An 11715-nucleotide genomic window follows, 5' to 3' on the forward strand; every position below is an offset into this window, starting at 1 on the left:
GCTATTTGGTGGGGCCTATGGCTGGGGGAGTACGGTCACATTGGATGGACTGGGGCCATTGAGGGACTTAAGAGGAGGAGAAGGATCTGAAAGCCTATTGGGTGAGGAATGACTAGGATAGAATCCAGCTAAAGATCTGATGTTAATTAAACTCTTTGCATGTGCCCACCAGTGTGTGTCCATGGTGTTATTTAGAGGGAGTTTGGCCAGAATTTATGTTTAATACTAATAATTACACACTCAGTATTACACCTTATCATTTACTCGTACTTCCTTTAATATTGTTTTATACTTCAACTCAGAAAAAGTGCAGTTATTACTTTAATAAAGCAGTGGTAATGAACAATTTGACAATCAGTCAATTATCACAATGGAAATTTACCAACATTCCCTTAATTCATATTCAGTATGAGAAGCACGGGGCCTCTTTAAAGAACCATTGCCCCATCTGGTAGATCTGACAGAGGAAATTGATGATCCTAACAGTGCATGGTTCCAACAAGGTTTGGCTTATAATTACAATGAGATATTATTGTTTTTGCAGCAGTGAATATTGGAATCATTGTCGCAGAAACTCTTGCACCAATAGCTGGATTGACAATTTTATCATTTGTTATAATTTGTATTTGCTGTAAAGGGAAAGAAGGTAAGTAATGAATAAATAATTCAAAAATAAATAAAGTGTAATGAATGAACAATCAGAGTGAGTGAGCAAATAAACCAGTTAATTACTCAAAGCAAATGACCTGTTGGTTTGTCTAAATTGCATTACAAGGATTTGAATTTGAATTAAAACAAAGGCCACCAGATTGCCAAAAGTGCTTAGCAGCCAATGAAATACTTTTTGAAGTGTAGTCACTGTTGTAATGTCGGAAACGTGGCATCCAATTTCCGCACAGCAAGCTCCCACAAACAGCAACGTGACAATGAGCAGATGATCTGTTTAGTGATGTTGCTTGAGGGACAAGTATTGGCCAGGACACCGGGGAGAACTCCCCTGTTCTTCTTAAATAGTGCCATGAGATGTTCCACATCTGTCTGAGAGCAGAGGGGACCTCGGTTTAACATCTCATCCAAAAGATAGCATTTCTGACACTGCGCTGGAGTGTCAGCCTGGATTTTGCTGCTCAAGTGTGACACTTAAACCCACAACCTTCTGACTCAGAGGTGACTACTGGCTGAGCCATGGCTGACTCTGATAAAATGGGTGGTGCAAAACTACATCCCAGATACAGATTGCACTGGGAATTAATAAGTAGTCCCTTAGAGGCCAAAATTGGCCATTTTGTGAAGGCCCATCACCGCGTCATACGGAGCGGTAAGGCCTGACCGACCAGAGGGGTAGGTAGATAATGCAACCCATCCGCAATTGCACCCGGGCTGTGGGCGGCATGAACGGGTTTCCGCCACTCCTGGTGCTCCGACCCCTTGTCGGCCGCGCATCGACCCCGTTCCGCCCCGCCCCAAGGGAGTACGGTGGCTGCCAGTCGGTGCCACAACAGCTTCACGCCGTGGGAAGCTGCCAGTGACTGGGTGGTCGGCTGCCCTTAAAGGGGAGGGCGCACCAACATGACCGCTATTTTCATTTAATTGTCGGCAGACTCTGCAGTTGGCCGGCAATGGCGGCCAGGGGTTCAGCCTAGATGACAACAGGCACCCCCTCTAGGGCGATGGACACCGCCCAAGCCTGACCCAAATCCACCCCTACAGCGCCTCAAAAAGCACCCCAAATCGCTGGGCGGCGGTGTCACATTAAAAGAGCCAAATTTTCCTCCACATTCCTCCGACTCCTACCAGGGCGGTGGTAATTCTAATTATCCAACCTGAAACGGAGCGGAGGGCAATTTCCCCCTCCACCCCCACTGCCCCTTACATTCTATTAAGCCGATTTGAAGATGTAAGCAGAACTGGAGAAGTGTAAATAACCACATTTCAACATTTTGACGCATTCCACCTGCAACAATTGCATTTTATACTTCAACTTATACGGCAGTGGATCTGCTGGTTGACGTAAGTCACCCTAAACAGCCTACACAAACTATATTTGTCAATATCAAGTTTGGTATTAAGTGTAATTACTATTACAATATTGCAAACCATCTTAACAAACAAGTCTGAAGTATATGTTGAAGAAACCTCTCCTGATGGCGGTCAATGGGAAATAAGTGTGTGCAGTGCAGCAATGAGCCATCCAGACCCAGAGCGCTTGATGTTCTATTGACTATCTATGCTGAGACATATCTCAAGCAGGCTGCAGTGGGGTGCTACGATTGGCACTCGTGCCCCAGGATGGTGAAGGTGCATCGATTTCTGCATCTGATTGGTGCTGGGCGCCTCTGGCAGCAAAGTGCACACGTGTGCAGATCCACTGAAGGTAGATCCGCTGCGATTCCAACCCTGCTCTCCAGGTTCAATTCTGATAAACAGCCACTTGAGTGAGATATTGGAGAGCTGCCAGGGTCACGTCCACTCATCCCCTGGCGTGACTAAGTAAATTCAACAGAACAAAAGAGGTATGCAATAACCTTCCTCCAATAATGTTGCTGAATTTCCTGTTTTGCTAGAAACCTCAACGTCTTCAAGTAACACAGAGACAACTCCGGTGCCTTGGGAAACAGCACGGCAGGTAAGAATTATGTTTGTTTGCAGTAATTAATTTAAAATTAATGTAGGAAGTGCTTGACAAAAAGGGACAGAGTTTAAGGGTAATAGTACATCAGCAATTGAGGTGAAAAATGGTAAAAAGTGTTAATTAAAGGTTCTTTATCTGAATGTAGGAAGCATTCATAACAAGATAAACGAATTATTAGCACAAGTAGGGATAAATGGCTTTTGATCTAATAGCTCTGTTGATAAAGGATGGAATCACTGCAATAGTAAGAAACAATATTGGCTCAAATGATCAGGATATTGAAACAGTTTGGGTGGAGATAAGGAATAATAAGGGGAAAATGTCACTGGTGGGCATAGTCTATAGGCCCCCTAACAGCAGCAACTCTGCTGGTCGGAGTATAAACCAGGAAATAGTGGGAGCTTGTAAAAATGGAACAGCAATAATCATGGGTGATTTTAACCTCCATATTGATTGGACAAATCAAATTGGTCAGGGTAGCCTTGAGGAAGAGTTCATAGAGTGCATAAGGGATGGGTTCCTTGAGCAGTATGTAACGGAACCAACCAGGGGGCAGGCTATCTTAGATCTAGTCCTGTGTAATGAGACATGATTAATAAACAAACTCCTAGTAAAGGATCCCCTTGGAATGAGTGATCACAGCATGGTTGAATTCCAAATTCAGATGGAGGGTGAGAAAGTTGGATTTCTAACCAGTGTACTAAGCTTAAATAAAGGAGAATATGAAGGCAGAGTTGGGTAAAGTGGACTGGGAAAATAGATTAAAGTGCAGGATGGTTGATGAACAGTGGCGTACATTTAAGGATATATTTTATAGCTCTCGAAAAATACATTCCAGTGAGGAGGAAAGGGTGTAAGAGAAGAGATAGCCATCCATGGCTAACTAAAGAAATAAAGGACGGTATCCAATTAAAAACAAGGGCATACAAAGTGGCAAAAATTAGTAGAAGGGCAAAAGATTGGGAAGCTTTTAAAAGCCAGCAAAGAACTCAAAAAATGATTAGAAAGGGAAGATACACTATGAAAGTAAACTAGCATGAAATATAAAAACAGATAGCAAAAGTTTCTATAGGTATATAAAAAGGAAAAGAGTGGCTAAAGTAAATGTTCGTCCCGCAGAGGACGAGACCGGGGAATTAGTAATGGGGAACATGGAAATGGCAGAAACTCTGAACAAATATTTTGTATCAGTCTTTACGGTAGAGGATACTAACAATATTCTGACAGTGGATAGTCAAGGGGCTATAGGGGGGGAGGAATTTAACACAATCACTAAGGAGGTGGTACTCAGTAAGATAATGGGACTAAAGGCAGATAAATCCCCTGGACCTGATAGCTTGCATCCTAGGGTCTTAAGAGAAGTAACAGCAGGGATTGTGGATGCATTGGTTGTAATTTACCAAAATTCCCTGGATTCTGGGGTCCCAACAAATTGGAAAACTGCAAATGTAACGCCCCTATTTAAAAAAAGAAGGCAGACAAAAAGCAGGAAACTATAGACCAGTTAGCCTCACATCTGTGGTTGGGAAAATGTTGGAGTCCATTATTAAAGAAGCAGTAGCTGAATATTTGTAAAAACATAATTCAGTCAGGCAAAGTCAGCATGGATTTATGAAGGGGAAATCATGTTTGACAGATTTGCTGGAATTCTTTGAGGATAAAGGGGAACCAATGGATGTGGTGTATTTGGACTTCCAGAAGGCATTTGACAAAGTGCCACATAAAAGGTTACTGCACAAGATAAAAGTTCACGGGGTTGGGGGTAATATATTAGCATGGATAGAGGATTGGCTAACTGACAGAAAACACAAAGTTGGGACAAATGGTTCATTCTCGGGTTGGCAATCAGTAACTAGTGGGGTGCCGCAGGGATCAGTGCTGGGACCCCAACTATTTACAATCTCTGGGCTCAATTTTCCCCAGTGATTTGTGCTGTTTTTTTGAAGCAGGTTGCTTTTTTTGGCCTGTTTAAAAAAACATAGTTTCCCCAATCAATTTGCACCAGCGTAACTCAGTTACGATTTTTTTAGGCAAGTTTTTTTTTTAGCCAAAGTGGGCGGAACCTGCCACCTACGCCAATTCTGGTCATTTGGGCAAGTTTGGCCAGCTGAGAGTTACTCCAGTTCTGCTTCGGCCAGCGTATGTGGCCTCTGCAGAAAAACCTTCTGGAGAGTTGAAACGGCGCAGGTAAAGAAATCGACGCAGGTAAATGCAACAGATGCCTGGACAGCAGCAGCAGGAAGGGGGAGAGAGAGGTGGGAGCGGGGATGGGGGGGGGAAGCCTTTCTGGTGTAGTTAGGTGCGGGGACCAGGAGGGAGGAGGCCATTTGGCCTGGGATAGGGGCGGGGGAGCGGACCGGGAGGCCACTCGGCCTGGGCTAGGTGCAGGGGAGCAGAGCGGCAAGGCACTCGGGGCCAGGGTTGGCGGGGGACCAGGACCGGCAAGCCCTTTGGCCAGGGCTAGGGGTGGGGGAGCGGGACTGGTAAGGCAATCGGGGCTGGGGGGGGTGGGGGAGCTGGGGCTGTACCGACACCAGCCAGTGGCTTGGGGTGAGCTAGGCAAGCAGACCGGCAAGCCCTTCGGCCAGGGCTATGTGCAGGGGACTGGGACCGGTAAGGCAATCGGGGCTGGGGGGGGGGCGGGGTGAGCTGGGACTGTACCGACACCGGCCAGGGGCTTGGGTGGGGGAACGGGTCCGGCTTTAATAATTGGTGGTAAGTTGCTGCAATATATTTTAATGTGTTTTTAAGTTGATGCATCATGTTCTAATGTGTTGGGAACTGGCTGTATGTTTCACTTAGCAGCCTCCGCTCGCATTGTGTCCCTGGTTACCGTGGCAACCCGATCTTTTTGGTGCAGATCAAGGCTCCACCCCCAAAACTAAAGGACAGATTATGCCACGCCAAAATGAAAGAATCCAACGGGGAAACTTGGAACATTTTTTTTTGGCGTACTTGGGGCCCTCAAAAAATGGGCGTAACTCTTCAAGTACGCCCAAAAAAAAAAGTTTTGGGGAAAATTGAGCCCCAAATTAATGACTTGGAAGAAGGGACGTAGCCAAGTTTGCTGACGATACCAAGATGGGAGGAAAAGCAATGTGTGAGGAGGACACAAAAAACCTACAAAAGGACATAGACAGGTTAAGTGAATGGGCAAAAATTTGGCAGATGAAGTATAATGTTAGAAAGTGTGAGGTCATGCACATTGGCAGAAAAAAACCAAGAGCAAGTTATTATTTAAATGAAGAAAGATTGCAAAGTGCTGTAGTACAGTGGAACCTGGAGGTCCTGGTGCATGAAACACAAAAGGTTAGTATGCAGGTACAGCAAGTGATCAGTAAGGCCAATGGAATCTTGACCTTTTTGGCAAAGGGGATGGAGTATAAAAGCATGGAAGTCTAGCTACAGTTATACAGGGTATTGATAAGGCCACACCTGGAATACTGCATACAGTTTTGGTTTCCATATTTAAGAAAGAATATACTTGCTTTGGAGGCAGTTCAGAGAAGGTTCACTAGATTGATTCCAGAGATGAAGGGGTTGACATGAGGAAAGGTTGAGTAGATTGGGCCTCTACTCATTGGAATTCAGAAGAATGAGAGGTGATCTTATTGAAATGTATAAGATTATGAGGGGACTTGACCAGGTGGATGCAGAGAGGACGTTTCCACTGATAGGGGAGACTAGAACCAGGGGGCATAATCTTAGAATAAGGGGCCGCCCATTTAAAACTGAGATGAGGAGAAATTTCGTCTCTCAGAGGGTTGTAAATCTGTGGAATTTTCTGCCTCAGAACTGTGGAAGCTGGGTCATTGAATAAATTTAAGACAGAAATAGACAGTTTCTTAACCGATAAGGGAATAAGGGATTATGGGGAGCGGGCGGGTAAGTGGACCTGAGTCCATGATTGGGTCAGCCATGATCGTATTAAATGGCGGAGCAGGCTTGAGGGGCTGTATATCCTGCTCCTATTTCTTATGTTCTTCTAGCCATTGCAGAGAAGTGGTTGCAAGGTGGCAAAGATTGGGTACTAAATAGTCCAATGTATTTGACTTTTCAAAAAAATTCAGATTGGAAAAGGAGGGGTAGCCCTGATAATAAAGGATAACATAAGGACAGTAGTGAGAAAGGGGCTCGGCTCGGAATATCAGGACGTAGAATCAGTAAGACTGGAGATAAGAAACAACAAGGGGAAGAAAACACTGGTGGGAGCAGTTTATAGGCCCCCTAATGGTTGGACAGAGTATTAGTCAACAAATAATATGAGTTTGTAACAAAGGTTACAAACAATTATTGTGGGAGAATTTCATCTTCATATAGACTAGGTAAATCATTTGGCAAAGGTAATCTGGAGGACGTGTTCATGGAATGTATTCAAGACAGTTTGTTAGAACCAACCAGGGAGCAGGCTATTTGGGATAGTGTTTTGTGTAGTGAGACAAGGTTAATTAGTAATCTCATAGTAAAGGAGACTCTGGGGAAGAGGGATCATAAGTTTGAGATTGAAATACTTAAATCTGAAACTAGAGTCTTAAATTTAAAGAAAACCAATTGCGTAGGTAGGAGAGTGAGTTGGCTAAGGTAGATCAGGCAATTAGATTAAAAGGTATGATGTTAGATGTTAGATGTCAAACATTTAAAGTTATATACCAAAATTCTAAATGAATATATGTTCCATTGAGAAATAAAAACTCCATAGAAACGTGATCCATCCGTGGCTAACTAAAAAAGTTAAGGAAAGTATTAGTTTAAAAGAACAGGCTTATAATAATATGAATAATGGTTCTAAGTCTCATGACTGGGAGAGTTTTAGAAACCAGCAAAGGATGACCAACAATTGATAAAAAGGGAGAAAATAAGAGAGCAAACTAGCAAGAAATATAAAAACTAATTGTAAGAGCATCTACAATTATGAAAAAAGGAAGAAAGCAGTAATAGTAAATGTTGGTCCCTTAGAGGCTGAGACAGGGGAAATTATTATGGGGAATAAGGAAATGGTAGAGACTTTAAACAAATATTTTGTATCTGCCTTCACAGTAGAAGACACAAAACTTATACAAAAAAAAGTGGGTAACCAAGGGTCTAATGAGGATGAGGAATTTAAAGTAATTAAGATCAGTAGAGACAAGGTACTTGAAAAACTAATGGCAATAAAAGCCTCGACCTGGTGACCTACATCCTAGGGTTCTAAAAGAGTTGGCTGCGGAGATAGCGGATGCATTGGTTGTCATCTTCTAAAATTACCTAGATTCTAGAATGGTCACGATGGATTGGAAGGTAGCAAATGTAACATTGCTGTTCAAGAAAGGAGAGAGAGAGAAAACAGGCAACAGCAGGCCAGTTAGCGGGTCAGTCATTGGGAAAATGCTGGAATCTGTTATTACGGAATTGTTAACAGGGCATTCAGAATATAATTAGGCAAAGTCAACATGGCTTTATGAAAGGGAAATCGTGTTTGACAAATGTATTAAGAGTTTTTTGAGGATTGTAACTAGCAGGGTAGATAAAAGGGAACCGGTGGATGTAGTATATTTGGATTTCCAAAAGGCATTCGATAAGATGCCACATAAATGGTTGTTCAAGATAAGGGCTCATGGGGTTGGGGGTAATATGTTAGCATGGATAGAGGATTGGTTAATGGTCAGAAAAGAGAAATAAGGATAAACAGATGAGTTAAGATTGGTAGGCTATGGGGTGCCACAAGGATCAGTGCTTGGGCCTCGGCTATTTACAATTCATATTAGTGATTTGGATAAAGGGGCCGTATAAAGTATCCTGGTTTGCTTACGATACAAAGCTATGTGGGAAAGTAAGCTGTGAGGAGGATGCAAAGATCTTGAAAAGGGATATAGCCAGGTTAAGTGACTGGCCAATATAGAGGCAGATAGAGTATAATGTAGGGAAATGTGAGGTTATTCACATTGGTAGGAAGAATAGAAAAACAGAATGCTTTGTAAATGATGAGGAACTATTAAATTTTGATGATTTGAGCCTTTCCCTTAGGCTTCCTTGCCTAAGGGAAAGGCTCTTGTGACACCCTTTTTTGCAGAAATTTTGCTTTCAGGAGTTTCTGGTGATTTCAGGTGATTTCTGCAACCTCGGAAGCCATGCCCACCATATTGCCAGTCGCTCTTGCTACATTGGAGGATTGTGTCTCTAATCTCCACTTTATATGACATCTATCTGATCAGCATGGGTGCCGCTTGTGTTGTTTCACCTTGGACCCCAGATTTGGAACAAGAAGAGCCCCAGCAGCAACAACACCAGCCACACCAGCCACACCAGCAACAGCAGCAACCACAACACTAGCCTTCTCCTCACCGACCCTGATGCTCCATAAGAGAGAGAGGATCAGTACAGGGGTGCATCGCGCCAGAGGCAATACCCCCAACAGAGGGTATACAGGCAGAGGATGAGCTTCTTGGACATGACTGAGCAGCAATGCTTCAGGAGGCTCAGGCTATTGCGCCAGGTCATGGCAGACATTTGTAGCTTGCTGGAAGAAGCCCTGCTGCCCAGAAAACTTGGTGGACATGCCTTACCAGCGTTTGTCAAAGTCACTGCTGCCTTCAACTTCTTCACCTCAGGCTCCTTCCAGGGAACTCCAGCAGACTTTGTCAGGATATCACAGTCAGCCGCCCACAAATGCATCATCCAGGTGACCAATGCCATGCTTCACAGGTCAGGCACTTATATAAACTTTGTCACTTATGAAGCCAGTGTTACTGAGTGAGTGCTCAATTTTGCAGCTCTGGCTAGCTTCCCACAGGCTCAGGGCATCATCGTCTGCACACATGGTGATCAAGGCAACCCCAGATCACCAAGGAATTTTGTGAATAGGAAGGGCTCCCACTTCCTTAATGTGCATCTCGTCTTCAACTATACAAAGATCATCATGAGATTCCCTGGGAGCTGTCATGACTCTTTTGTTCTGTGGCAATCTCTCACCACTCCTCTGTCACGACCTCTCTCCACTCTTCTGCCACAAAAACATTTGCTGCATCTCCGCCACAATCTCTCACCGCTCATCCGCCCCGAACTTCCCACTCCTCTGCTGTTCCTGGGCCCCACCGATGTTCCTGCCCACGCTCCAAATGGCGACCTGGGTTTTGATGACGTCATACAGTCGGCCACCATGAAGCATTCGCACACTTGTAGCAGCTCACGCTAGAAACTGCAGTAGTATACTCTTTTATCCTTCCGACCTGCGGTGGTGTCCTCTCGCAGGTCGGGGTGGCTCTCAATGTTCCAGGGCCCACGCTGCAATTGTACAGGGCTTTGGTGAGACCACACCTGGAGTACTGTGCACAGTTTTGGTCTCCTTATCTGACGAAGGACATAATTGCCTATGGAAGCGGTGAAGCGAAGGTTCGCCAGATTGATTCCTGGGATGAGAGGATTGTCCTATGAGGAGAGATTGAGTAGAATGGGTTTATACTCGATGGAGTTTAGAAGAATGAAAAGTGATCTCATTGAAACATATAAGATTCTGAGGGTGATTTACAGCGTAGATGCTGAGAAGTTGTTTCCCCTGGCTGGAGAGTCTAGATCCAGGAGGCACAGTCTCGGGATAAGGGGGCGGCCATTTAAGATTGAGGTGAGGAGGAATTTCTTCACTTTGGGGGTTATGAATCTTTGGAATTCTCTGCTCCAAAGGGCTATGAATGCTGAGTCTCAGATATCCAAGGCTGAGGTAAATAAACGTTTTGGATTCTCAGGGACTCGAGGGATTATGGGGATTGGGCGGGAAAGTGTTGAGGTCGAAGATCAGCCATGATCTTATTGAAATGGTGAAGCGGGCTCGAGGGGCTGTATAACCTCCTCCTGCTCCTCTTTATTGTGTTTAAAACGTCTTCACCATTCGGCTAGAAATAATGATAATGGAAAATTCAAGGTGCCGCTGACACAAAGGCTCCAGGTGATATTGTTCCACATATACAGGATCTAACTTTGTTAGTTTTGTGATCTACAAATCATAACATGCTTTTGAATTTAATGTCTCTTCCCCATTTCTGCAGCGTACCCACCGATCTGCTGAAGCTGGATTTTCTCGTAGAAATGTTACCGATTTTGATTCTCCGAGCTACAGGGTAAGGGCGGGCAAGCCAAACAGTTGAAGTGCTCTTGCAGAGAGCCGGCACGAGCTCAATGGGCCAAATGGCTACCTTGTGTGCTGTAACCATTCTATGATTCTATGATTTTATGGGGTCTATGACTGCGTACGCGCAGCATATGCAACCGCAAGTTCCAGGTTTCCGCATGTGATGCGCATGCGTGAAAACATGGAACTTGCGATGTGTCAAGTTTCAGGTTAACAAATCACGTGCGTTCCCAGGAAATGGGCATTCACTGGTGGAGAGTTGGGCTACTTGTCCAGTGAATGTCCGTGAAACTCTTATGTCTGGTAAAAGCAGATGTAAGGCCTGCTTTTACCAGCAAAAGGGCTTAATAAATATTAAATGAAAACATTTTAAATCATTTTAACATACAAAAACGTATAGAATAAATTTAAGTTACTTTTGGCCCCATGAAAAATGTTTACATTGTATTTTTGTTTTAAATGTTTAATTAAATTGTATTTTAAACTTTTTTTTTAATTTCAGTGTTGTGTACATGTATTTTTGGGGGGATTCCTGTGAACCTTATGGGGTTTCTGCACGTAAATGGCATACCCATATGCAAAATGGGAATCCCCTTTCTAATTGGTTGGGCAACCCACGTGATCCCAGGGATGCCTTCGAACGGCATGCGCCCCTGGGATACCTGGGCCTCTACTCAGATCTACGTGTAGAGGCCCAGGAACGCGAGTCTGCATAGATCCAGGAGGACCAGGTATGTTCGTAGTTATATTGCCGTTTGAAGGCATCCACCCATGGGAAGCCTCTGGCCGCAAACTCAGGCCCAATGAAATATATATTTTTTAAATCACTTAAACTTTTTTTAAAACCTTTAAAATTAGGTTATTTTTGGATCATTTAAAAAATGTTAATTTATTTTTCAGAAAATTAATTTCTTGTGTTAAATGTTTAATTACATTGTATTTTAATAAATTTTGGTGACAATGATTTATTTTTATTAATATA

The 11715-nt window shown here is 43.7% G+C and overlaps 1 long non-coding RNA gene across 1 annotated transcript; it reads left to right on the plus strand.

The window, feature by feature from the left end:
* The first annotated feature begins 600 nt into the window (after positions 1-600).
* LOC139254477 (uncharacterized) lies at positions 601-10714 on the plus strand. Its single transcript, XR_011592017.1, has 3 exons — positions 601-646; positions 2565-2626; positions 10651-10714. It is a non-coding gene; the product is annotated as an uncharacterized lncRNA (long non-coding RNA).
* The last annotated feature ends 1001 nt before the right edge of the window (positions 10715-11715 follow it).

The sequence above is a fragment of the Pristiophorus japonicus genome, unplaced genomic scaffold, assembly GCF_044704955.1.
Source record: "Pristiophorus japonicus isolate sPriJap1 unplaced genomic scaffold, sPriJap1.hap1 HAP1_SCAFFOLD_548, whole genome shotgun sequence".
Classification (NCBI taxonomy): Eukaryota; Metazoa; Chordata; class Chondrichthyes; family Pristiophoridae; genus Pristiophorus; species Pristiophorus japonicus.